The sequence below is a fragment of the Herpailurus yagouaroundi genome, unplaced genomic scaffold (assembly GCF_014898765.1).
Source record: "Herpailurus yagouaroundi ecotype Mexico unplaced genomic scaffold, PumYag 141, whole genome shotgun sequence".
NCBI lineage: Eukaryota > Metazoa > Chordata > Mammalia > Carnivora > Felidae > Herpailurus > Herpailurus yagouaroundi.
Genome location: NW_024412396.1, coordinates 52,419,959 through 52,444,840, shown reverse-complemented (window position 1 = coordinate 52,444,840; position 24,882 = coordinate 52,419,959). Strand labels below are relative to the sequence as shown.

Here is a 24,882-nt window from a genome sequence, read left to right as displayed (position 1 = left end):
CTCAATGTCCCCATGTATCACAGCACTGTTAGCTGCAGTCATCATGTTGCATATCACATCCCCACTAGTGATTTTTCTCATAACTGGAAGTCAGTACTTTTTGAGCACCTTTCTCCAATTCCCATACCCCCAAACCCCACCTCAAGTCTGGTCTCTTTTTCTGAGTTTGGTTGGTTTTTGTTTTTAGATTCCACGTATAAATGAGATCATTCAGTGTGTGTCTTTCTCTGACCAATTTCACTTAAATGCCTTCAAGGTCCATTCATGTTGTTGCAAATGGGAAGATTTCCTCATTTTTTTAATTTATATACATACAAGCACACACATATAAATAACAGAATATTATTTATATCATATATAGCAACTTCTTTATCTATTCATCCACTGATATACACTTAGGTTGATTCCATGTTCTGGCTACTGTAAAAAAATGCTGTTATGAACATGGGGGTGCAGATATGTTTTCAAGTAAGTGTTATCATTTCCTCTGGATATATTCCCAGAAGTAGAACTACTGGATCATGTGGTAGTTCAATTTTTAATTTTGTGAGGACCCTCCAAACTTTCTTCCACAGTGGCTGCACCATTTGCAATTCCACCAACATGCCCAAGGGTTCCCTTTTCTATATAGCTATGCCAACAGTTGTTACAGTTTGTCTTTCTGATGATAGCCATTCCAACAGGCATGATGTGTTCTCTCACTGTGGTTTTGTCTCCCTAGTGACTACTCAAGTTGAACATTCTTGCATGCCCCTCTTGGTCTTTCACAAAAAGTGTTTATCCTCTTTGAAGAAATGTCTATTTGGATCCTTTGCCCTTTTTTAATTGGGGTTTTAGGGGGGTTTTTTGGCTTGGGGGCAGGGGGGATCTTTTGCTATTGAGTTATATGAGTTCTTTATGCATTTTGGATATTAACCCCTTATCATATTTATGGTTTGCAAATTTCTTTTTCCCATAAGTTGTCTTTCAACTTTTCAGTGGTTTCTTTTGCCACGTAAAGCTTTTTAGTTTGATGTAGTCTCACTTGTTTTTTTAATTTGTGGCTTTTGCTTTAGGTATCATCTCCAAAAATTCATTACGAAGACCCACATCAAGGAGCTCTGTCCTTATGTTTTCTTCTAGGTGCTTTGTGGTTTCAGGTCTTACATTTCAATATTTAATCCATTTTGAATTAATCTTTGCAAGTGGTGTTTGATATCAGTCCTGTTTCATTCTTTTACATGTGAATATCCAGTTATCCCAGCACAATTTATTGAAGAGACTATTTTTCTCCACTGAGCATTTTTGGCTCCCTTGTCAAATATTAGTTGACTGCATAAAGCTTGGTTTTATTTCTGGGCTCTCAATTCTGTTCTATTGATCAATTTGTCTGTTTTTAGGCCAGTATCATACTGTTTTAATAACCACAGCTTTATTATATAGCTTGAAATCAAAAAGTGTGATACCTCCTGCTTTATTCTTCTTCCACAAAATTTGTTTTGCTAGTTGGGATTGTTTGCGGTTCCATATAAATCTTAACGAGTATTTTTTTTTTCTATTTCTATAAAAATGTCATTGGAATCTTGATAGGGATTACACCAAATCTATAGATGGCTTTCAGTAGTATTAACATTTTAACAATATTAATTCTTCCAAACCATGAACACAGGATATCTTTCCATTTATTTTTGTCTTCCACTTTTTTCATGTCTTATAGCTTTCAGCTTAGAGATCTTTCACTTCCTTAAATTTATTCCTAAGTATTTTATTGTTTTTGATGCTATTGTAAATGGGATCAATTTATTTCTTTTTCATACATTTCACTGTTAGTGCACAGAAATGCTGATTTTTGTTAATTTTATATCCTGCAACTTTACTGAATTCATTGATTAAATTTAAGTTTTTTGGTTGAGGCATTAGGGTTTTCTCCATATAAAATCATGCCATCTGCAAATAAATAATTCTACTTCTTCCTTTCCAATTCAGATACCTTCTATTTCTTTTTCTTGACTGATTGCTCTAGCCAGCTATGTTGAATACAAGTGGTGAGAGTGGGCCCTTTTGTCTTATTTCTGATCACAGAGGAAAAACTTTTGTTCTTTCACCATTTAGTATAAAGTTACATGTGGGCTGGTCATATATGGTCTTTATTATAGTGAGATATGTTCCTTCTATCTCTAACTTCTTGAGTTTTTATCATGAATGGATGCTGAATTTTGTTGAATGTTTATTTCTGAATCTATCAAGATGATCATATGGCTCTTTCATTCTATATAACGCAATACATTACATGGATTGATTTGCATATGTTGAATCACCATTGTATCCCAGGGATAAATCTCACTCGATAGTGGAGAAATATCCTTTTAATGTGCTACTGAATTTTGTTTTCTAGCATTTTACTGAGAATTTTTGCACCTATATTTATCAGGGATATATTAGCACATAGTTTTCTAACAGTGTCCTTTCCTGGTTTAGATATCAGGATAATGCTAGCCTCCTAAAATAAGCTTGAGAATATACTCTCCTCTTTGACTTTTTAGAAGAGTTTGAGAAGGGCTGGTGTTGATTCTTCTTTAAGTATTTGGTAAAATTCATCATGAAGCCATGTGGTCCTAGGCTTTTCTTCACAAGGAGATTTTTGACTACTGATTCAATCTATTTACTAACAAGTGCTTATTACTATGAACTTCCCTCTTAGAACTGCTTTTGCTGTATCCCTTAAGTTTTGGTATGTGGTGCCTGCATTTTCATTGGTCTCAAGAAACATTTATTTCCCCTTTAATTTCTTCTTTGATCCATTGGTTGCTCAGCACAGTGTTGTTTAATTTTCATGTGTTCATGAATTTTCCAGTTTTTCTCTTGCCATTGATTCCTAGTTTAATGTCATTGTAGTCAGAAAATACACTTGGTATGATTTCAATCTTCTTGAATTGGTAAGGACAAGCTTTGTGAACATACAGTCTATCCCAGAAAATGTTCCATGTGTGCTTGGGAAGAATGTGCATTCTGCTGTTGTTGAATAGAATGTTATGCATATGTATGTTAAGTCCATTCAGTCTATAGTGTTGCTCAAAGCTGCTACCATATTGATTACCTGTCTGGATGATCTATCCACCTTTGAAAGTGGGGTATTAAAGTCCCCAAATATTGTATTACTGTTTATTTCTCCTTTTAGCTCTGTTAGTTTTTACTATTTTTAGGTGCTCTGATGTTGGATACATAAATATTTACAAATGTTTATAGCTTCTTGGTATGTTATCACTTTTGCCATTATGTAAAGATCTTCTTTCTCTCTTTTTACCATTTTTAGTTAAAATCTTATTTCCTCTAGGGGCTCCTGAGTGGCTCAGTCAGTTAAGCGTCCAACTCTGGATTTCAGCCCAGGTCATGATCTCGCGGTTCATGGAATGGACCCCCAGGTGTCAGACTCCCTGCTGGCAGCCAGATCCTGCTTGGGATTCTTCTCTCTCTCTCTCTCTCTCCCTCTCCCTATCCCTCTCCCTCTCCCTCCCTCTCTCTCTGCCCCTCCCCTGCTCATGCTCTCTCTCAAAATAAATAAACTTTTTTAAAAAACTTATTTATAAATGGGGCACCTGGGCGGCTGAGCTGAGTAGCTGACTCTTGGTTTAGGCTCAGGTCATGACCTCACAGTTCATGAGGTTAAGCCTGGCGTTAGGCTCTGTGCACTCACAGTGCAAAGCCTGCTTGGGATTCTCTCCCCTACCCTTTTCACCCCTCCCCCACTCACATGAGCACACTCTCTTTCTCAAAATAAATAAACTTCAAAAAAAAACTGCTTATAAATCTTATTTTCTCTAACTACAGCTACCCCTCCTTTTGGTTACCATTTGCTTTAAATGTCTTTTTCCACTCCTTCACTTCTCAAGACTAAACTGAGTCACCTCTAGGCAGGATATTATTGGATCTTTTTGTTCCCCCCATTTGGCCATTCTATGTCTTTTGATTGGAGAATCTAATCTGTTCATATTTAAAGTAATTATTTGTAGGTAAGAATTTAATGTTGCCATTTTAGGGAACCTGGACGGCTCAATAGGTTAAGCAACCAACTTCAACTCAGGTCATGATCTCACAGTTCATGGGTTCGAGCCCCATGTCAGGCTCTCTAGAGCCTGCTTCAGATTCTGTGTCTCCCTCTCTCTCTCTGCCCCTTGCCCGCTCATGCTCTGTCTTCTCTGTCTCAAAAATAAACAAACATTAAAAAAATTGCTATTTTGTTAACTGTTTCATGGTTGTTTTGTAGGTCCATTGTTCATTATTTCTTTTTTTGTTGTTTTGTGTTTTCTGGTTTTGTTTTGTTTTTTTTTTTTGCTTTTTTAAATTTTATTTATTTTTTAAATTTACACACAAATTAGTTAGCATATAATGCAATAATGATTTCAGGAGTAGATTCCTTAGTGCCCCTTACCCTTTTAGCCCATCCCCCCTCCCACAATCCTTCCAGTAACCCTCAGTTTGTTCTCCATATTTATGAGTCTCTTCTGTTTTGTCCCCCTCCCTGTTTTTATATTATTTTTGTTTCCTTTTTTTTTTTACCTTTTTTTTTTTTAATTTACATTTGAGAGAGCGAGACAGAGCATGAGCAGGGAAGGGGCAGAGAGAGACGGAGACAGAATCGGAAGCAGGCTCCAGACTCTGAGCTGTCAGCACAGAGCCCAACGGGGGGGCTCGAACTCACAAACTGTGAGATCGTGACCTGAGCCGAAGTTGGACGCTTAACCAACTGAGCCACCCAGACACCCCCATTGTTCATTATTTATCTTTTTTGTGTTTGGATGTCTTTTGGTATTAACATGCTTTGATTCCTTTACTGTGTTCCTCTGTGTAATTACTATAAGATTTTCCCTTGTGGTTACCATGAGGCTTACATAAAATATCTGAAACTCACAACATCCTATTTTAAACTGATAACAACATAACTTCAATAGAATTCATATACTTTACATTTCTACTTCTCCCCTTCACATTTTAGGTTATTGCTGTTATAATTTACCTGATTTCTACACTGTAATAACAAATTATTACATTTATGAATATTTTCACCACATTCTTAACTTTAGAGTTGTGAGTTATACACCACTATTACCATATTGGAGAATTTAACTATGACTATATATTTCCCATTACCAGTGATATTTATACTACCTTTTTGTGTTTTTATAATGTTAATTACCATTGTTTTATTTCCTCTCAAAGATCTCCCCTTAGCATTTCTTGTGAGGCAGGTCTGATGGTAATGAACTCCTTCAGCTTCTGTTTACTCAGGAAAATATCCTTCTTCATTTCTGAAGGATGATTTTGCCAGGTACAGAATTCTTGTTGATAATTATTTTCTTTCAATATTTTGAATATGTCACCTCATTCTCTCCTGGCCTGAAAAGTTTCTGTTAAGATACTCACTAACAGTCTTACGGGGTTTCCCTTATATGTAACTTCCCTCTTTTCTCTTATTGCTCTTAAAATTCTTTCTGTCCTTTACTTTTGACAATTTAATTATAATACCTCTTGGTTTAGCCCTATTTGGGTTCAACCTAGTAGGGTTTTTTGGGTCTCACAGATCTGAGGATCCATTTCTCTCCTCGGGTTCAGGAGGTCTTCAGCGATTATTGCTTTAAGTATACTTTCTGTCCCTTTCTCTTCTTCTTCTGGAATTTCCATAATGAAAATGTTATTTCTTTTCATTGTGTCCCATAATCCTGAAGGCTTTCTTCACTCTTCATTTTTTTCTTTTTGCTCCTCTGACTAGGTAATTTCCAATGTCCTACCCTCCACGTTGCTAATTCTTTGTATGGTCAGGTCTACTTGTGAAATTTTCTATTGAATTCTTCAGTCATTATATTTTTCAACTCAAGTTTTTTGTTTTGTTTTTTTTTTTTTTGATGGCTGCTATTTCCTTGTCAATCTCCTTGTTTTGATTTCTTCCATTATTTTCCTAATTTCATTTAATGGTCTGTGTTTTCTCATAGTTCACTAAAACTTTCTTAAAAGAATTATTTTTAATTCTTTGACAGTTCACAGATCTCTGTTTCTGTAGGGTCAGTTACTGCAGTCTTATTAGGTTCCTTTGATGGTGAAATTATCCCTGAAAGTATCAGGGAATATATCCTCATATTTCCCTAATTTTTTATAATCCTTGATTCCTCACTTTGGTATCTACGAATTTAATGGAGCTCCTCTTCCAGACTTTATAGGTTTTAGCAGAGACAATTCCTCACCAGTCAACTCAATTTGGGATTCCAGGTGTGTCTGCTGGTAATGCCTTTGGGAAGGTGGGGCCTAATCTTATGTTCTAATTTTGGGCAAGGTAACTGTTCAACCTCTGAGAAAGGTATGGGGTGGGAGGGTGGGAAGTTACTGTCTAAAAATAGATAAGACTGCTGGCTTGGTTCCCTAGCCAAGTGAGGTTGTAGGATGGGCTTCACAGTTGCCTGGATCCTCTCATCACGCTTACTAGATGATCAGGACTGAGTACTATATTCAGGAGCAGATGGGGCCATGAATTAGCTTCCTTGCCCTGGCAGGGCAACAGGCCTAGGACCTGTCCAGCTCATTTGGAGAGCTGAATCAGGCCTGAATGTGCAGTGAATTCCCTGGTCACATGATGCCACTCATTTTGCTCCACAGATGGGGGACGCCATGGGCTGTGCTTTCTGTTCAAGTGCCACTGTACCTAGGACTGTTGAAAGAGCTATGCAGCTTCCTGTGTGTTCTGGTTAGGTTACCTTGTTGGACAGACTGAAAGGCTGTATTCAGAAATGAGCAGAGCTATGAATTAGCTTCCCTACCCGGGGGCAGTAGGAGAAGCAGTTCTAAAACTGGTAAAGCTCTTTGTTGTCTTAACTCTAGCCAACCTGCACCTCCAAGTTCCCTGACTGACCAGGACCACTGGCTTTGCTCTATAAACTATTGGCTCTGTCTGCCCTTTTCACAGCTTGAATGCCACTAAGCCGTACAGTTTCCAAGAGATGTCGCCAGCCTTTCTGGTGAAATGGGGCTGGAAGACACTGTCCACAGTAGGTGAAGCTATGTCTCAACCCCTTTCCTGGGCAGGAGGGATAGAGGCTGCTCCAAGCTACTCTCAATTTCCCAAACAGGCTCTCTGTTTGGGAGGAGCCAGAAGCTACCCTCAGCCTTGGCTATGAATTAATCCACCTACCTGTGCATATCAAGAGAAGCTTTAATACCCAGTACTGGCTTAGCTCTAGGGACCATCAGCTCTGTCTGTCTGCCTCTCAATTTGAGTACCACTGGGCTGCAAAGCTTCCAGGAGTTGTCACTAGACCTTTGCTCAGATGGGGCTTGAAGGCACCATCCACAATGGGTGGGGCTATGACTCAGCACCTTGCCTGGGCCAGGAAACTCCTTGTTTAAGAATCCATATCAGGCAGATCTGCACCCTGAGTTCCCTGGTCGTAGTGTGTCCCCCATACGGTTCTGTAGATTAGCAAAACCACTGGTTGGCTTACCACCTGGTCACTGCAGGTCTGAACTCAGTCTGCCAAGATCCTTGTGCCAGTCGTTGTAATCCCCTCTCCTCCTTCTCCATCACAGTCAGATTCCCAGTGGTCAGGCCCCACAAATCTCCCTGCAATCCCCAAGGTGCAAGATTGGGGTAGGAGCTCCCACAAAGTGACCCACATTGCTGGGGGAGACTGATTCTCTTTCCCACTAGAGGAACCAGAGGCTCAGAGGAAACCTCTCTGCATGAGGTAGCACTGTCCTGGGGGAGGGGCGATGTGGTCCACTTGTAGCCACTTCTCTCACCCTTCTAATGTAGTCTGTCTTGGTCTTCAAGATGCAAGGGGTTGCTTCCATGTTCTTACTCCCATGTTCTAGGAATCTCTCGGTGATATCTTGAAGAGATGTTAGTTGTTCTTATAAGGGAGAGTGAAGTAAGGAAAAATGTGTATCACCATTTTGGTGGCATTGCTCTCCAAGGTGTCTTATTAAAAAGAAGTATACCCTGTGGTGTCCTCTTGAATTCCTCAGTTCTTCGTGGCTAAAAATGCCACTGACACTAAGTGGTAGGAAGTACTAGTAGGAAGGAATGAAGCGTTTGAGTGTAGACTCTGGCCGATTTATGGACCCGGAATTTTACACAGAAAGAAGGACCCTGAGGTGGTCCACATCATTAAAAGAGTTAAAACAACGACTATGGTGGAAACCATCCCAATCCTCAAGTGCCATACATCGTTACCTGGGTAGGTCTAGACCCTCGTTTTCAAGCTCCTCTACCCTACCCTGCCATTTAAAAGCAGAGGTCAGAATAGCAGCGGGCTTAGGGGTAGGGAACACTAATGACAACATAGATCCTGCCATCTGGTCTTCACCACACAGACGCTGCCCTGTGAGCCAGCCAGCCACACAAGGTCAGAAGAAGCCCTCGGAGACCTTGTCCTTCAGATGCTGGCAGTTAACTCAGCTAGCTGAGGAGGCACGCCCTCGATGCTGGTACTGCTGCTTCCACATTTAGACTGCACTGCATTACCTCACTGCCAGCCAATCGGCACCTCCCAAGGCTCAGCACGCATTCTCCCCTTTGCCACAGACATTGCCTCATGTCGCTCCCTGCTCTTAGAGCATGCTGCACACCGTGTGCCCAGGGCCTGTTGGGGGAGGGGTGCAGGGGAGGTAGAAGGAGAGAGCCGGCCATTGTGACCACAGGCCCCAGCAGCCTCTTCCCCCCAGGACCTCCTGTATCGTGCACACGATGTTAGCATCACAGGAATGCAATATTCTGCACACCTGGGCCCTCTCGGTTGGGAGGAGGCTAGGACAAGAGAGTTGAGCAGAGGTGATGAGAGACAGTTCAACAAGCACAGAGGAAGCTAAACTCTGAGTTACCCACAGAGCACTCATTGTATCAGTGGTCTGTGAAACGCCTGGAAACAGAGCCCCTGCACTGGGCGAGGACAACTATTTTCTCACCTCCTGCCTCAAGCCCTGGCTCATAGAACCCGGGACCAAACTACAGCCACCAGTACCCTCCACTGACAAAAAAGAAGAGCAAAAACTAATACTTTAGGAAGTCACAGGGTCCCTTAGAACCAAGACATACCCATGTTGTTGAAGCAAGAGAAAACACCCCACGCAGATCTTAGAAAAGGCATCAGCAAAGTATTATGAGCACCAGATAAGTGTGTACCTGTAAGTGTAAGCCCATAGTAGGGAGTCTGACTCGCAGTGGGGACACAGACCAGAGAGATACTGAAGTGCACCACCCTGTAGTGAAGCTATGCTACCCCCGTGCCTCAGTCAACCCTCCTGCTCCTCAGAAGACCTCCAAGCTCATTCTAGTCGGAAATCTTCAGAGATAAGCATTTTTGTCTTCATGCAGTCTCACTTCAAAGTTGTTGTTTTTTTTTTTCCCCCTCCAGATAGAACCAGAACTGTTAACGTATCTTTAAATAGAGAAAAAGGAAGAAGCAGGGTTTAGGGGGCAGGGTGACTATTATAAATCTTCATGGGGTGTTCAATATTTTACACAAACACAGCTATCCAGCAGCAATAATGGCTCCATAGATGTGCCACGTGTGTGTATTGTTAATAGCTTTCCATACACCAAGGAGGAAAGTGTGGTCAGGGAACACGGAGGAGAAATACTAATGAGGAGTGAAATCATATGATTCAAGACAATCGCCATTCAATGTCTATGTGCACAAAATAAAGGCGGGGTCGCTTCCCACCAACATCAGACCTAAGCCTCCCATGGTACTTTCCCTTATCCCTCTGCAAGCCAAAAAAGCTTCTTCAGCAGCAGATCACATGGGTCCTCCTATAGATTAACTGTTGTCACTCCGTCAGCCCCTCCCTGGGTAGAGGGATTATGAGTTCAGATAACGTTTTGTCCCGTTTCTAGTCCCCAGCTGTCATACACCCTGCCTAGAAGTGGGGTGGGTACTATGAACACATTCATCAGAAAAACAGTTCAATTGTAGTAGAGCAATAGGCCTACTGCACACAGAGCAGACTGCGTAACCTGTAAGTCAATCTGCGTGCTATATTTAAGGTGTTAATGGAATTTCACAGAGGCAGAGAAGAAGGAGCCTAAGAAGGTCAAAAGGAAATGGACCCTGGTGCCACGCTTAGACAATTGGGGTATTCTGTCACCTTTCAGCTCTCAGGTGACACATCTGTCCAGGAAGACATGTTTTTCCTACTGCAACCACCATAACAGTGATACGTTGTGGAGAAAGCAAGGTACAGAATGAGCCTTGGGCAGCAGAACCCACCTCCTATCAGAGGACACATAACAATGTTTTATTGAATCATACCCCTCTGCCCCCAATTCTCACAACAACTGTCTGGGGGCCTCTTCGGCATCAGGCCAAAGTCTCAATAGCCAATAAGAACTGGGTCCTTAAAAAAGGGTTAAAAAGAAATCACTTGCCATCAGTTCCTAAAACAGCAACAAGAGCGAAAGAAAGAAAGAAAGAAAGAAAGAAAGAAAGAAAGAAGAGAGCAGTTAGTAGAAAATCTTCAGTCCCACTTTGCAAAGCCAATTTATTTTCAGCCTTTTTTATTTCATTTATTACCTAAAGGATAATGCACACATTTTCAAGACCTGGTTAAAAAAAGAAACCTATTACATAACCATAATAGGCCTGGCAGCTATTGTTATAGTGAATACACTGGACATCTCGTTTCAGAGAAATAGATTTCGAGGTCGGAGGCCTGAGCATTCTTTTAGGGTGGCCCAGTGAGCCAGCTTCCTAGACAGAAAGGACAATGTGAACCTAAACATGTAGTAAGGGAAGAAGGGAAAGCCACTTCTGAACCATTAGAGGAATGGAGATGGGGCAGGGGGTCATTGAACTGTTTTTTCTTTTTCTTTCAAGTAACAAGAGAATCTGATATCTCTCTTAAATGCGGTGAACAAAGGCTGATCACTCACACATGGTGAATGAACCCAGCAATCCCCCATGCTGCAAGACCACTGGGCACAACCTCCAGGGCCAAAAGGCCACTGTAAGGAAGAGCAAGATAGAAGTCTAAGTCTCTCTGGGACTGTAACAGAAATTCTGCACCATAGAACTAAACAGTCTAGTCCATTTCCCTCATTTGCTGTCATAGAAGAAACTGTGGGTCTCAGAGAGTCAGCGACTTGCCCAGGGCATGGCTGGAACTCAGGTCTACAGTTTCCTCCTCCAGTGCCCACCACCATCTCTCTACCCAAAACATGGTCCATAGATTAGCAGCATCAACAGTGCCCAAAAGCTGGTTAGAAACTCAGCCTTGGGCCCATCCAGACCTACTAAATCCAAATTTACTGTTCCCAAGATCCCAGATGCTAAGAATGTATATTACAGCATCACCCTGCTTTGCACTGTCCCCATACACAGATGTGAGCAACTTCTCTGAGGGAGTCTCAGTTCACCAAGACAATTTTCCACTCTGTTCTCACTGGCCCTCCTGCTCCAAAGTGGTCTTTAGAATGCTTTCATGGGGACCCAGCTCACTAGTTCCAAAACTAAACCTCTTCCTACAGATAAGAAGATCTCCTGAGTACCAATAACACTAGGCAACAGCTAACAAAAGCTGGAGGTCTATATGCATCACTGTCTCCACATCTTTTTTCTTGTAAAAATAGAATTTACTTCTCTGATGATAGTCACCATCCACCATTTTGTTCCATCCCATTTCTAAGCCACTGCAATTCACCATCCTCCATCCCCAAACCCATGCAAGCTTTCCGTTCTGTTCTTAACTGTACAGGATCATCATCCTCAATGAAGAACACATTAAACTTCTCTTTAGGAATGGTCTAGCTTTGGGTTCCAAGCCTCCACTGCTTGATAAAGGAAATGTTGCTATATCCAAAATGCTTTTTAAAAGGTACTCCTTGGAACATCCCATCATTACATAAGAGATTGGTCAGCTCCCAATTCCCTCAACTCATTTGCTAGGACTACAGAGCAAGAAAGGACTGAGTCCAACAACTGTGCTCACAGGTGAAGACAGCGGGACCATGCTCTCCTTACAGATGGAGAGCAGAAGTGAGCAAAACACTCCCATACACCTTGCCCTTGGGAGTAGACCACGCTCTAAATGTCCAACCTGCATGAATCCTTTAAGAGGAATGGCCTATTTCCACACCACAAAGAGCACCACAAAACAGCAAAGAGGCCTCTTAACCCCAGCACGGGATACTTCACAGGCTTAGTCCTGAGCCACTTGCCTGATTCCTCTTCCTTTGACCACTAACCTTGACTGTGTCCGGCTTTGACTTCCCTTACCCCCTTAGATAAAAAGCTCAAAGCGAACTGTCAGGCTTTAAATTCACTTAGTTCTTCCTTCTTCCCCTGCTGCCTTTGCTTACCCTGGAGCAACCTTCCACACCTTCTAGTCCAGGTGGAGAGGACATCACTACTGCCCAACGTGCATCCTGGCCCAAGAGCAGAACCAATGTTTTTAAGACCTTGCACTTCCTTCAAGATGCTGAAAGTCAGAAGAAACATGGGAAGACACACCTGTTATAAATTTACATAACAAGGTAACAGATGGTAAGAGTCAAAGAGAATCCCAGACAATGACTAAAGAGGCCAAAGGTGAGAAGGGGTCATGAAGACACAAGTCTTTGGTGATTTCATAGGGAAGGTCAGACTTAAACTGGGCGTTAAAGAGTGGGCAGATTAGGGATGGCAGAAAGGAAGTGAAATGAACTGGATCAGCCCTTCCAGAAGCTTCCTGTAGGAAGTACATGAAAATCTTCTCACATGTCCTTTAGGAGCAGTAGCTGTGAGCATCCTCTCCTGGGGAGAAGGCACACAAATACACAACTTAAGGGAGCAGGCTGCTTAGGAGAGTGGATGTCTCTTTGGATCTCACTGGTGGTGGGCTTCTAAGGGCCTCCTTGACCTTGTTGTCACCAAATTCCAGAATGGCCTTAACCAGTGGGATATATGTCCTTGCCTATCTGAGGATCCTGGTGGCAAGCCTACATCTAGAGACCCCAGTCCTTCCAGGAATCTGCAGGTGCCAAGCAGGCACACAGTCTAAATACTTGGCAGTACCTCACATCTCAGAATGCACCAGATTCCTGAGCAGTGAGAACAGCCAAAACAACACATTACACACACTATTGTACCTTCCAAAACCATAATAAGGGTTATTTGTGGAGTTGTCATTGAGTATTTTTGTCTTTCCCGCCAACATTTTCTATGGTGAATATCAGCTCTCTCTTTATGGCCTCATTTTATGTCTGTGTTGATTGGGCACACTCTGAAGCAAGACAGAAAATACACCACAGTCCTGAAGTCTCTGAGCCAAGGCAGCTGAATATGGGGCAGAGGGACACGGAAGAAACAACCTTTAAACCTCCATGAAGCCAAAAAGCCTTGACTACATCCTAATAGTGATGCTCCCCAGGTGAATATGGTGTTGTATTTCCACTTGCACTGTTTATTTGGGTTCCTGCTACACTGCTGCAGGAAGGCAGAGCAGGCACGATCATGTTACAGCTTCAGACCCAGAGAAGCCCAGTGATTCACTTAATTCCATAGTCACTTAATGGCAGAACCTCGCCTAGAATCCAAAGGTTTTTATGTGTCAGTACTTTGTGCTCTCCCCCAGGCTACATTAGGAAACAAGAGTGGAAATACAACAGGAAAAAGGGGAGTGAAAGAGGGGGGCATCTCACATTTAGTAATTATCTTTGATTCCAAAGAGCACTCATTTACATGAGAATGGACGATGTTACGAAAATTTCTGGGAAATACATACGTCAATAACAAAGGAAGAAAGATAGGCAAAACATAGAAAAGTGTAATATGGTGAGAGGAAACATTCAGATGTATTGAGGGATGAGTACTATTTAACAATTTTTCAGTCATTCAAAACAGTAATTATTGAGAATACAATCAGAAGTAAACAGACACACACAAGAATCCAAATTTGATCATGTGAAATTTAGGTACAGAAACTTATACTTAAAAATAAAAACTCCTCATATTAAAAAAGAAGAAGAGGAAGAAGAATTAAAACTAAAAAGAATGAAAAAAATAAAAAGTAAAAAAGTAAATAAATAAATAAAAATTCCTGGGGCACCTGGGTGGCTCAGTCAGTTGGCAGTCCGACTTCGGCTCAGGTCATGATCTCATGGTTTGTGAGTTCAAAGCCAGCGTTGGGCTCTATGCTGATAGCTCAGAGCCTGGAGCCTGCTTCAGGTTCTGTGTCTCCCTCTCTCTCTTCCCCTTCCCCACTCACACTCTGTCTCTGTCTTAAAAATAAACAAACATTAGGGGTGCTTGGGTGGCTCAGTCAGTGAAGCGTCTGACTTCAGCTCAGGTCATGATCTCACAGTCTGCGAGTTCGAGCCCTGTGTCGGGCTCCGTGCTAACAGCTCAGAGCCTGGAGGTTGCTTCAGATTCTGTGTCTCCCCCTCTCTCTGCCCCTCCCCTGCTCATGCTGTCTCTCTCTGTCTCAAAAATAAAAACATCTTTAAAAACATTTTTTTAAATAAACATTAAAAAATTTTTTAAATAAATATAAAAAGTCCTTCAGCTCCTCAGTTACCTAATCTCATTTTTCTCTCACGTATTTACTCTTGCTTTGTGCACCTATTAACCATCTTGGCTATCTCAGTCCCTGTACAAAATCCATTTAAAAATAAGAAGTTAGAAAGTAATGAGGCTCATACTAGTGGTACTTATGGTGAGAAGAGCTGACATCCAGAAATGAAAAAGAAAACAACCAAAAAAGAAATTAAATACTAAAAAGCTGGTAAAGAATACAAAAACAGAGAAATATGATACCAAAATTCCTATACCCAACATAGCAATGATTATACATGGATTATGCCCCGAGTCTTTAAGAAAAGGCTAAACTATTACTGATATCCTACAAAATGTTTAAGAAAATAAGAATGCATTTATTTTGGAAAGATGACTCAAAGATTAGCTCATATTTAAAACAGTTTGAGACACATAAAGGGATAAATAAAATCTGAAAAATTCTCTTAGCAGAAACTTCTCTCATTGTCCAAAAATAGGGATCTTTTAGAAGAATCTTTAGAGGAGTAGCTCTGACTTTAGCATGATCTGAATCACCTGGAGAACCTGTTGGACTCATCTCTTTTAACCTTTACAACAATCCTGTGCTGGCAGTATTCCAACATCCCATAGAGGAAAACTGCATTTCAGAGAGGTTAACTCACTTGCCCAAGGTCACACATCAAAAGCCACTGACTCCATGAGTCAGAGATAGAGCCTCGAACAAATTTCCAGGTGATGCTGCTGGTCCACAGATCATACTTTGGGAACCACTGCTGTAGAGACTAACCAGGGGAATTAGCCATTACAGAAAGGAGGAGGCCAATAATAGATGCAAGAACAAATAGCAAAGGCCAAATTCTCCTTTATGACCTGCCTAAAAGGACAGACACTTCTATGGGCTCCTGTGACTCCTCACCCAGAGAAGACCAGGGGTGAAGCTGGCATGCTAAATGCCAAAACAGTACATGGATGCAAGGTATTTCTTTCCAAGCCTTGGAGCCAGGATTTGTAGAGCCCTGATAGGCCTCACTCCCTCTTCAAGCTTCTCATCCAAGCTTGTCCTGAGAGAAAACGTCCTGGGCCTACATGGGACATCAAGACCCTTCTTCAACATGAGGGGTATGCTGCAGAATTGTTCAAGTGAGCCCTGCCAGCCACTGTTGTCAAAGGCACAGCCCCACAGGAGCCTATCAAATTTTGATACAAGGAATGTGTTGACATTGGTAACCTCATAGAGATGGATTTACCATTTGCTCAAAGGCTTTCAGTAAAGACTGTCAAAGTAGATGCTGGAGGTTCAGAGCACTCCTTCAAGGCCCCCTGGGGAACAAGGTGGTATGCAGGATCGGAGCAGGGGGGCCTGGCTCACACCCTCCCCCTGCTTCCTCAGGGCCCTGAGCAAGGTCTGGGGCTTACTCGGGGGGGGGGCGCCCCCCAGTCATCAAACACCCTGATGCTAGTCTAGGACAGAGCCCAAGCTGAGAATAACAGGCTAAGCAGGTAGAAATGGGTGCTATAGGAACATTTCCTGAGCACTTGCTATACATTTGGCACAGCTGTGAGTGCTTTACCTCTATCATTCCATCTTAACACTCCTGAGCTACTACTGTTAAAGCCAAAGTAACCTGCCCAGTGTCACAGCTTATAATATGCTATTGATTGAAATTCTTGTACCACCTGTCCTATGGCAGAACTCCTAGGGTCTCTCCCTCCTCTCTGGCTATTCCTTGGCCTCCTTTGCTGGACACCCCTCATCTCCATGATCTGTAAATCCAAGTCAACACATCTTGTCTGTTAAAAGTCACAGTAAATTTTGTTGGTTTGGCAGACCCAGGAGTCTGAGCTCTGCAGCTGTAGCTCCAAAGCAGCAATGGACAATAGATAAAGGAAAGCAAATCGCTGTATTCCGATAAACCTTATATACAAAAGAGGGGGGACAGGGGAGCTCAGTCGGGTAAGTGTCCGGCTCTTGGTTTTGGCTCAGGTCATGATCTCATGGTGAGTTCGAGCCCTGTGTTGGGCTTTGCACTGACAGTGTGGAGCCTGCTTGGGATTCTCTCCCTCTCCCTCTCCCTCTCCCTCCCTTCCCTGCTTGCTCTCTCAAAAGAAATAAACATTTAAAAAACCTTATACACAAAAGAGATAACAATCCAGCTGCTGTCTGCCACCCCAACTCTAAACAATAGGTGCCCCCGCCCTTCCCCTGGATCAGCCAGCCCTTCAACCTTTTCTCCGTGTTGCCCTCCAGCCTCAGGCCTCTAAACAACAGGAGCATGCTAATGACTCCCAAACTCTTACCTACAACTCACACTCACCCAAGACTCAACCACCTCTTTCGGGTCTCTACTCAGGTATCCCACAGATACTGGAACTCAGCAAGTCCAAAGCTGAAGCCCTAAGTTCACCCCTCCTCCCAAACCTGCTTCTCTCTCAGTTTTTCCCATCTCAGGAAATAACTCATCATTACAGGTGCTCAGGCCAAAAACCTTAACAATGTGTTTGGTGTCAACTTCGGCCAACTGGTGTCAACGAGTCCTATCATGCTTACCTTTAACAAAAACCGAAAATCAGACCTCTTCCTCTACTTCTTTCAACACTAACACTGGTCTGTGGCCTCAGCCACTATCATCACTAACCTGGATTATGACAATAGTATTCTAAACAATCTCCTTCCTCTCTCCTCCCTCCTTGTCCCCAAGTGTCTATTCTCCATATGCAAGAGTGATCAGCCTTTTCTAGAATTTGGAGCATGCATATCACTGTGCTGAAACCCATCTGTGGCTCCAGCTCACTCCCAGACCCATCCTCAGCTATCTAGCCCCTTTAGAGCTCGAACCATCTCTGCTCTCAGCCTTCCTCCCTCTGTCCCAGACACACAGGCACCTTCCTATGCCTTCAACTCACCAGACATACCCTTCCTCAGGGCCTTTGCACTGGCTGACACCACCTCCTCCGATAGGTTTCTGGCTCATTCTTGGACATCCTCATGAATGAGCCCAAGTACAGCTTCAACATTAAGTCATTTCCTAAACTGCTAGACAAATTTACCATCCCCCTATTTCCCTTCTCCTGTCTTATTTTTCTCCATAGCACTTATCACTACCTGATAATGTGTTTATTTCCTTTTTGTCTGCCTTCCCCAAACAGAATGTCAGCCCCATAAGGAGTGGAGCTTTGTCTGCTTGCTCACTGTGGAATCCCTGAACCTACAGCAGTGCCTGTTACAGATTATTCAACGTTCTTTAGAATAAACACATGGACATACTACAGAAGATACAAAGAACTGGTATCTCACTTAATTTTGCAACCACTCTCCCAGACAGGCATTTTACTGATGAATACGCTGAGGCAGAGGCAGAATGGAAGTAAAGCAGATCATAGGTGAGTTGATGCTAGAACATGGCCTTCCAATGGAAGGTCTGGTAGGCCTCGCATACAGAATATGAAATACATAAACGTCCTCCACTGACTGTCTCCAGGAGGAGGTTATGTTGTGAAATTATTTTTGTATCTTACCAGATGACTCCAAAAGCAGTGCTTATCAAATTATTTCACCGATGCCTGTCCACATCGCAAAGAGTGAGTGTACATGCCGTGGACCCTGGCTGAGAACGAAAGGACAGAACTAAGGGACAGGTGGTCAGGAGAGAAACATGGATGGCATGCTTTCTAATCTCACCTCCTTCCACTAGAGCAGCGATTTTCAGCCTTTTGGACCATAGCCGTTTGACAACATCCAAAGATTTGAAGGATCATCGCAGGAAAGAAATTACATTTTAGATCTACTGATGGAGAAAATCCTGATGACAAAAAGCTGATGTAAACTCAGTATCACTTTTACACGAATTTTTATTTGATCAATCCCAAGAGCATCTACAAACAACTGAGAAAACATACTACACACAACACACTGACAGACAGTATGGTTAAGCCATTCGAAGGATGGCTTTGGAGCCAGATGGCATGGATTTTAGCCATGACCTCACTTCCCAATAGTAGAGAAACCCCAGACAACTCATTTCACCCTCTGTGTCTTGGTCTCCTCATCCATTAGGGGGGTTAAAATGATATCAGCTTCTCTGGCTCACTGAATTGAATGAGTAAATGCACTAACGTTCTTGCAACAGTCCTCGGCACATGGCAGATGTTCAGTAAATGGTAACTGTATTACTGACGGGCAGATAATGTGCTATGTCTGGAAAGGTCCACAGTTCATCTGCAGTGATCACCCAGCCCCAAAGAAGCAGAGAGCCCACGTGTGGGAATCACACCTCTGAAGCACAGTTTCAATAAGTGAATCACGGAGGAGAACAGCAGTCATGTGCAGCTTTAAAAGCACTCTGGGAGATCCTGTTACTCACCATGCTTATCACAATCCAGGAGAGTTTTCAAGACACTAGGGTAATTCGCTACAGAGACACCCCAGACCAACTCTATCTCATTTCTAGTTTCTGCAAACTGTGATTGCTAGCACTGTGCTCATTAGGACCCAGATAATATTACAGCTGTCCCCTGGGGTTTCTTATAAAGGGATTTTTGTATCTGTGAGTAACCAATAAAAATTTTATTAGATTTAATAAGTTGAGAGCTTAAGACTCCACTTCAGTGGGAAGTGGTATTCACTTTTTTTTAAATGCATTGGGATTTTTTTTCATTGTAAATAAATTTCGTTATAAACATATCATTATTAAAAGTTTAGGAAATGTAAAAAGAAGAAAGTAATCATCCATGGTTTTCCCTTCCCCTATCCCCTAACCCTATTAAAATTTTGGTGAGCTTAAAGAGGAGTAAGTCTTAACTCCATATTATGAGTCATCATCTTCCTGAGAAAACTACAGCTCTGCACCTCTGTGGGAACTGACCTCCCAAGATCTCATGAGTCGGTCTGATGGGTGGTCTCCAGAGGCGGCAGTAAGGAAAAGTGTTTTCCCTGGGTACATGCTTGTATCCCAGCACCCTAGATCAGAACCACAGGGCTGCATGCAGGAGAGTAGGCACTGAGATCTCAGCAACACATCCAGCCAATCCCATAGGTGAAGGCAAAATGGGCTGATACACACATCTGTGTATACCTGGAAACTTTCTAGAAGGAACTACATAAAATGGCGGCTGTGACCTCTATGTAGAAGAGTGTCTGGGATAAATGAGACCTTCTTTGCATTGTATTTATTTTTATTTATTTAACAAACATTTATATAGAGCCTCCCATAGCATGTATGATATCATGTATGTATGGGTTATTCTCCTGTTAAGAAACATATAAAAAGAGATGCTGTCTAATGATAAGATAAAGAATCAGTACAGCTACTTCTCTCTCAGGGTAGGGACTTCAGCAGTCATGGGGAGGGGCTGTGACAGGGGAGGACAGCACACCATACAACTGGAGTTGTGCTTTCTAAAATAAAATATAGTATGAACTGACTGGCAGCTGCCTCAGACCTCCCTGGCTCCTTAAACTCTACATCTTCAAAATCCAGAAGTGTCATTCTCAAGCCCTGTAGATGCAAGAGGTCATGGGCTCTCCCACAAATGCCCTGGACTATCTCTTGCTGCTAGGGAGACATTTATTTTCTACATTCGAGCCTTACAAATAATGGACACAACACCACCAAGGATGCTGTGCAAATTAGTAAGTACCTAATGAAGGACAGATATTGGATCAAAGATACAAACAGAGATACTAATACTAAGAATTTTTAATCCCTACCAGGGTCAGTCCTAGTATGGGCTGGGCTCAGGTATGAGCAAAGTATGAATCCCAACAGGCGTTTGCACCTTTGAAGCTGAATCCTACTCTTTCTCTTCAGTTCCTACTGCTCTAGAGTAACCAGGCTTCCAGTAAGCTATCATGTAGGGGGCAGAACCTAGCCAATTGTACATTCTCAAGAGTTTATGTGTGCACAATGAAATCATTAGAATATCAGAGAGCAGAGCAAGAAACGTCAACAAAAGTGTCCCTGTCTCCAGAGAAGGAAATAGATGCTCAGGCAGGAAAAATAACTAAAAGACATCTGAGCATAGATAAAAGAGTATTTTTATCAACTTGTAGAGAAGTTAAGAGCAAGTCTAGTTAGACCAAGTCAGTATTAGATGTGGAGTTTATGCTATATAGTAAGTTTTGATCTTGGTCAAGTAGTTCTCTAAGCTTCAGTTTCTTTAACTGTAAAAATGGGGCACAATTCCTAATCCATGGGACCAAATGAAAAGCTTACACAAAATATCTACTTTAACAGAGTCCCTGGCATTTAGTAGATGTTTTATAAACTATGGCCATTATTGTTGTGTTCATAGAGGCGTATATAATGGAGGGTGTCATGTTAAGAAGTTGAGGATAAGCAGAACTTTTTCCCTTTTCAAGGACTGAGGATAAAAGCACTATGATATACGGATCAGATACCTCCAACCTAAGAGGAATAAACAGTCCTTTGGGACCCACAGCCCTGGTCTGGCCCCAAGTGACCAAACCTGCCAGTATGAGCCATGTATACGGTGGGTCAGATTTAAGGAAGGACATGGGGAGGGGCACCTGGGTATCTCAGTCAGTTAAGTGTCTGACTCTTGGTATCAGCTCAGGTCATGATCTCATGGTTCGTGAGACTGAGCCCCACAGTGGGTTCTGCACTGAGCGTGGAGCCTGCTTGGGATTTTCTCTCTCCCTCTCTCTTTACCCCTCCCCTGCTTGATCTCTCTCTCAAAATAAATAAATACACAAAATAAATTTTTAAAAATTTAAAAAAAAAAAAGGAAGGACATGGGTAGAAGAGCACTGTTTGAGATTCATTCCACAAACATTTCCCAGCTCTGTGCTGGGTGCTAAAGCTAGCCCAAGGGTGAATAAATCCTGACCTGCTCCGAATCAGAAACAGGCTCCATATGTGCAGCACAAAATGGATGCCAATGGTGAGGGACAGAGCAAGAGGAAGTACACACAGGTGGATCTTCCACTGAAAGGAGCTCATAGTTGAGCTGAAGATCAAGTGACAACACCCTTCAGTTGTCAGGAGACAACTAAAGAATGTTTCAGGCAGGAATGAGTCCACAACTTAAATGAGTATGGTGTCAACTGAGAGTAAGTGCTGAGCAGTAGTAGGAGAGGGGTAAATCGCGGCTAGTCATAAAACTGGTGCTTACAGAGATGAGCAGCCCCTGAATTCAGGCTGCTGACTGCAGTCAGAGCAGGCAAGCTGGAGTGGATGCATTTCAGTCACCGTCAAGGTGTTCCCACCGCCCAACACTCATCATGAGCTCCAGTGGTAGCAATGGCTTCTTTGCCTCTTCTATGCAGAAGCAACCCAGAAATTATTTCTGAAATATTAAAGACTCTCAGAAGAGAAGCAGCTGCCAGTCCAATATGAGTACTGGAGTTAATAAATGTAACCGTAACAAAAATTAGCAAAGACCACTTACCTACCATATGCCACACGTGGTTTTCAATGTCTTCTTAGTATTGACTCATTTAATCCTCCCAAGAAGCCTGAGATATTATTATTCTATTATTAATTTTTCAGAAGAGGAGATTAGCATAGAGAGGTTAAGAAGCCAGGATGACTCTGAAGAACTTTCTGGCAAGTGTGCACTGCTGCCTTTCACAATTCCTTCTCATGCCCTGTAGCAGCTATTTTCCAGCCAGAACTGTAGGTTAAAGGTGCATGTTGTGGCTGTGAGACGTAATAAAACCAAACAACTTAGGGGAGCCTAAGTTGCTCTTACTTTTGCCTCATTAGCACAGTTCTAAAGAAATGAGGTAATGGACACAGACCCTGTCCTTGACACTTGTGGGACGACCATGTTAACCTTGACCAGGATGATGAGGTGCCCCACTGCAGGTTTTCTCTTCATATTGCTATATGCCTCCAGCTCATCTCCTTGCCCTTTGGCTCTATCACCTCCTTTTTCACTCAACTGCCCACCACCCCACCCTCCAAGTGTCTGAATCCACAGCCATGTAGATCTCACTGTGGTCCTAACTGCTAGAAATTAAATCTGAGTTTGGACACAGGTTGGAAATAGGGCTAGTGATTTTCTTAGCCTGAGAAACAAAGTGGAAAAGGCTACACTTCACCCTAAGGGAAATATTAACTGAACTAGTTTTATCAAAATCTATTTATTCAGTTCTAGTGACATGATTGTTTAAACTGGCTGTAACTGAGCACTTTGTCATCCAAAAGCAGCCAGCAACTACCTTAGGACATCTAAGTAAGTGACACTAACAGATAGCGCCCAGGTGCATATGTGCATGCCAAGAGAGCATGTGGGAATGTGGGCTAATAGTGACAATTGGATTATGCTTGAATCCTCGTATAAACAAGCAGGATCGCACAGTATACCTGGTCCCCAGCTGACTGGCTGACAGGCTTTGATTTTTAACTGGCTGGCAGTTCCCCCAATACCAGCAAAAACTCAGTTTCCCGGGCAGTCTTTCTCTCTGCAAGACAACCAGTACAAAGGAAAACAAACACCACGGAAGCACTAGGAAAGAGAACCTACAGAAGCTCAGTTTTTAGGGGCTTAGATTCCTCCTCCTATTGCTTGGTGAAGCAGCTTCAGTTCCCAGTTTCTGTCCCCACTAACTTGTGTCCATTTCTGAGTGTATCCTCTGTGATCCAAGAAGGCTTATAGAAAGCCCTAGGTGGGTAAAAGGTACTAATTTAGCAATAGTGACATGTTTCTAGGCCCCAAATGCCGCAACTTAACATTTGACTTTGGCTCCAAACATTAACCACACCCCCCAACACATCAACATCTCTTTGGTGTTCTCCAAGTCAAGGGTTCTTCAAAGTATGTTCCCCACTTCTTCATCACCAAGCAATATTTGAGCCATTCCTACTCTCCAGAGAAATTGTAACAAAGTTTTCTTATCCTTTATGAAAATCCTAGAAATGGTGCTCAAAGGGAAACAAGGCAAAGGGCAAGCAGGAATCAAATCAAAGATTCATTTCCAAGAAGACCAGCCCATCATTTCCAAGGACAGAGGCCCTGCCCCGGTCTCCTAACCAATCCTCAGTTTTTCAGATTCATTCACCAGTACAGGTGAGCTCTGAGAAAGAACATTCTGTCATAGTGACCCCCCCCCCCCAACATTGGCTCATAGCACGAGATCTAATCAATCTGATCAATTTAGATGTCCCCAAAGAGCTTATTTAATTCTACCCTAAATCTGTAGAGCTTACCTTTGTATATACTAAATAATTATTATAATTACCTAGAATCCACATAATTATGATAAATTATGTGCTGCTTAGGAGCCTTAATGTGATTTAACAGAGAAAACCCACTATTTACTTAAATCAGTTGCCAACTTTTGAAGCCATGATAATGTATGCACCCAGACATGATATGTATATGCACTCCACATCCACATAGCTGGCTTAGATGACTCAATCATTGTCTAAAATATTCCTAACTTCCTTATGAACCACCCACAAAAAGCAAAGCACTCTTGCAAAACCAAATCAAACCGAACCACCAGTGTTGCTTGGAAACAATCAAACAAAAGATAGCTGGGCTCCAGAGGTCATACAGTGGCAGTGTCTCACAGGAACATTAAATCAGGAATTGCAAGACTGGGCTGCAGTCACGGTTCTGCTATTATTTACCTGTAGGACAGGAGGCAAGTCATTTAATTTCTCTCTCAGTTTCTGTACACAACGTTAAAGGTTTGTTCTAATGTTTTAAAAAAAAAAAAATCCACACATAATTCCTCTCCACAGAAATATGCTAAAATATTAACAGTAGTTAATTTCTTCCAGCATTTTCTTCAGGCAATTTTTTATCTAGAGCCATGTCTGCATCCCCATGCATACCCATATTAGTAGCTATATTCTTGGAACAATATTGTATAAAAAAACATGATTGAATTCTTAGCTGTTTTCTGGCCCTAAACAATTCTGAGTTTCTAAGAATAATGAGAACAATTACCCCACTGTTGGTGTAGGTGGTGGAGTTAAAAGATATGTAGTGAACACCTGCTGACTCAGAATGGTTAGGGAAGGGCTTTTATAGATCATAGGGTATTCCAGATAGTTGAGAGTTGGTCAGCACAGGTGCAAGGTCAAGTGGGCAGAAGAAGCAGGATGAAGAGGATAAGTAGACCAGAGACTAGGGCATCTGAGGGCACTCTGCAAGGAAAGAACCAACACCAAGAGCAAACATGTAGCCTAGAGGGTCAGGTAAAGATGCCAATCAAAATAGCCAAGATGAAAAGTCACAAATCACTCCCAGAATCAGCAAGAGTAGAGAGAAGTGGGAAACTATGAAGTCTCCTATACCATTAGTGGGGTCGTTTCAGGCTTTCTGGAGAGCAGTTTGGAAATATCATGAGCCTTAAAAATAAGATTGCCTTTCGACCCAGTAAGGGAGATTGCAAATTTGGCCCCAATTGTTCACCCTT

General features: G+C 42.3%; 1 protein-coding gene and 1 long non-coding RNA gene across 37 annotated transcripts in view; one reads left to right on the top strand and one right to left on the bottom strand.

Annotated features, from left to right (window-relative positions):
* Positions 1 to 24,882, bottom strand: part of NRXN3 (neurexin 3) — a 1,583,151-nt gene that overhangs the window by 1,180,490 nt on the left and 377,779 nt on the right. The gene's annotated exons all lie outside the window — the stretch shown is intronic.
* On the top strand, positions 1,327 to 23,002 carry LOC121032129 (uncharacterized). Its single transcript, XR_005791093.1, has 3 exons — positions 1,327 to 1,475; positions 11,769 to 11,774; positions 22,990 to 23,002. It is a non-coding gene; the product is annotated as an uncharacterized LOC121032129 (long non-coding RNA).